This window comes from Sinocyclocheilus rhinocerous, unplaced genomic scaffold (genome assembly GCF_001515625.1).
Source record: "Sinocyclocheilus rhinocerous isolate Xijiao unplaced genomic scaffold, SAMN03320098_v1.1 scaffold171, whole genome shotgun sequence".
In the NCBI taxonomy this organism is placed as follows: Eukaryota; Metazoa; Chordata; class Actinopteri; order Cypriniformes; family Cyprinidae; genus Sinocyclocheilus; species Sinocyclocheilus rhinocerous.
Genome location: NW_015642206.1, coordinates 772,779 through 776,096, shown reverse-complemented (window position 1 = coordinate 776,096; position 3,318 = coordinate 772,779).

The window sequence follows — 3,318 nt, the reverse complement described above, 5'->3', positions numbered from 1 at the left end:
AGAAGTTTGGGGCTCTGGATTTCAATGGGAAAATTAAGACTAATCTTCTTAATGTTTCAGACACATGGAGCACCATGCAAAAACAGACACGCTGTGTCAGATATTATCAGACATTTAGCCAACCCAATGTCCTGTCTGCATACCTATCACTGCTTATCAGGTGTAATGGGGAGAAACATTATATAAAAGCATTGTAAACAATTCAGTGAGCTCCCAGTGAGACCTGCCCAGGCGACACTCGCATTAAAGGGGTCACATGATGTTGCTAAAAAGAACATTATTTTGTGTATTTGGTGTAATGAAATATGTTTATGCAGTTTAAAGTTCAAAAAACACATTATTTTCCACATACTGTACATTATTGTTTCTCCTCTATGCCCCGCCTTTCTGAAACTCGTTGATTTTTACAAAGCTCATCGGTCTGAAAAGCGAGGTGTGCTGTGATTGGCCAGCTATCCAGTGCGTTGTGATTAGCCGAATACCTCAAGCGTGTGACGGAAATGTTATGCCCCTTAACATACTGTGATACCCTGTCCGGCCGGAGCAACGAGACAAAAACATTAAATAGGTAGGCGTGGTTGACTCTTAACTTTTATAAAGAATATCTCTTTGGATTTGAGACTTTAGTCTTTGCAACTTTACAGATCTTCTTTATGTACCTAGAGCTTGTAACACTTCAAAGAGAAAGGAAAAATTGAAATCGCATCATATGACCCCTTTAAGTGACATGAACTGCATGAGTATCATGCTCACATTTTAAGCCTTCTTTCATCATTGGATTTTCTCTCTGACAAAAGATGCCTTAGACTGGATGGAGGCCTGATGGGGTGAATGTTTGTGTCTTTGTATAAAGTTATAAACAAGAATTCTGGGTGAATTAGAGCGTAATGTTTTGGCAGGAAGTGATCCTTGTTTAAGCTAAACCATTTAGACGTGAAGCAATGATGTGCTGATCTTAATGCAAGTAAAGTGGGACATTTAAGCTAAACTGCCTATTATTATGTGTAAAACACCAATGACAAATTATCAAAATGCATCTCAGGCATATTCTTTTACTCATCGTGTAGCTGCACAGAGTGTGAGATTATCTTGTTCATAACATCATCTTCAAAGAGAAGCAAATGTTAAATCTTACTGAGGTTGCTGTGATCAAGGCCAGATGGCAGCTTGACACCTTGGCATAGTACTGTAGATCACCAACCCTCATGTGAGATCATCTGGCTGTTTATACACCTTTTCATTCTCATTTACATTTTCATAACTCCTGGAGTCTAGGAAAGGATTATTAGGAAAGACTCTGATATCTCATTGCCGTCTGACAGAGATGAAACAGCTTAGCCTCTTTTTTAATCATATAACATTTTTCATATCTAAATCTGTAGTTTAAATTCTTTCTCCTCTGTTCTACTTATTTTATTATCATTATAATGGCATATGCTGTCCTGATAATTAGTTTTGTAACACCACCCCCCCTCCAAAAAACAAACAAACATCTCAGTCTGTGTACATAGGAACAGTAAACACAATTGGCTGCAGTGGAATCAGACAATCAAAGCTATATATTCCATATATTTGGGATATAAACACGCAAAGCATATTTTTACCATTGTTATTAAATGAATAATATGGCATATTTAATGCATCTGTTAGCTTTCAATTCACATGAAAATTCAATAACAAAGCATTGCTCCAGACTCAAAAACACGGTTTCATATTCCTAAGTCATTCAGAAGTTTAAAAGTCCACTTCTGTATTTTCAGATACACATTGTCAAACATTTGTCTTGTTAGCAAACACTTCCTTATCAAAACGGTCACTAGTCAGGAATATTGTAAATTATTAGAGATGTATTAATATTATCTCAGCTGAATCTTTGTGACACTTTGGTGCCAACCTGATAGAATGCGATTGAGCTTGATTTGGTTCATGTGTGCACACTTTGGTTTTATATAATATTTTAAAATTCATTTTTATTTGCTATGCATGCAATCCCTTAAAAACTAATAGCTTATAATATCACTGGTTAATTCATGAGAAATTACATTTGCCATGATGGAGGTCAGTGTTGTTAAATACAGAAATGGCCGGTCTAACAGTTGACCTTTAATATGCTTCACTGCTGCAATTAAATTTATCTTATGGTTCATGATAATCTATTTAGTAGTTTTCAGGTATCTAATCAACAGATGTGAGTCAAGCCTTCAGGATACACAAAATATTTTCCTTTATCTACATGCCTAAAATTGACTTTTTAAAAGGCTTGGGATAAAGCTTATGGTTAACTGAAAACGCTGAACTTACTGAACCTCATTACAAAAATATTCTGCAAAACTCTAGTGTCTGGCCCATCAAAACGTTGGCACATTAAAGTAAATAAGTTAATATATTACAGTAATAAAATGGTGACAAAAAAATCCATTAGACAGTGTTTTCAAGATATTATTATTAATTGGTTTGCCTTAATTCCAGCCATTTACCTTTTTGGTGCATTAGATGTTCTAGGAACAGGACAGGAGAGAAATCAATTAGGCGTAAATAAATTGTGAGTCATATAAACAATTACACTAGAAAACCACAAGTAAATACTAAATACTTTCCAGCTCTGTACTTTGCCAGGTGTATTATTGTACTGTAGATACAACTGTACATCAATACAATCCAGTAGTAGTCACACTGAAAATGACAGAGAAGTCTTTTCCTCTTGTTAAGTACGGTTGCTTAACAAGAATGTGAGCGATTGCAGGAAATGAGAGGAGCCATTTATTTGCATGCTTGTGTGCAGGATGCACTCAGAAGCCTTGCTCATTGAATAAACTGTTATTCAGTTAGGGTCCAATTTGTTCGGCCTGGCCTTGAAATAACAAATATTTACTAGTATATATATATATATATATATATATATATATACTAGTAAAATCTATATATTTAATAATATGTGTCAAATAATGCTCTTTGACTTTTCTTCATGTGGGGAAGCATCATAGGCGGAGTTTCACTTTTATGCCTGGGGGGGCACCCACTGCAGAGCCACGAGCACTTTTTTATATGTTCTACATTTCATGTATTTATGTAACACATATTCTACATTAAAAATATATTTAGAATGAACAATAACTGCTGTACAAAGAAGAAAAAAAACATACCTAATGCAGAAAAGCTGCCTCTTTTTCCGAATTGCGTAGATGACCACTATCTTTCTTTCATCTCTTCTGATAAATTTTCAGTCAAATCGTTTTCTGTGTGCTAGATCAGAGCTAGAGCCCTGCATTTCAGCCCGGGCCCGACGGGCCCCGACTTTTTTACGCCCCTCGGGCTGGG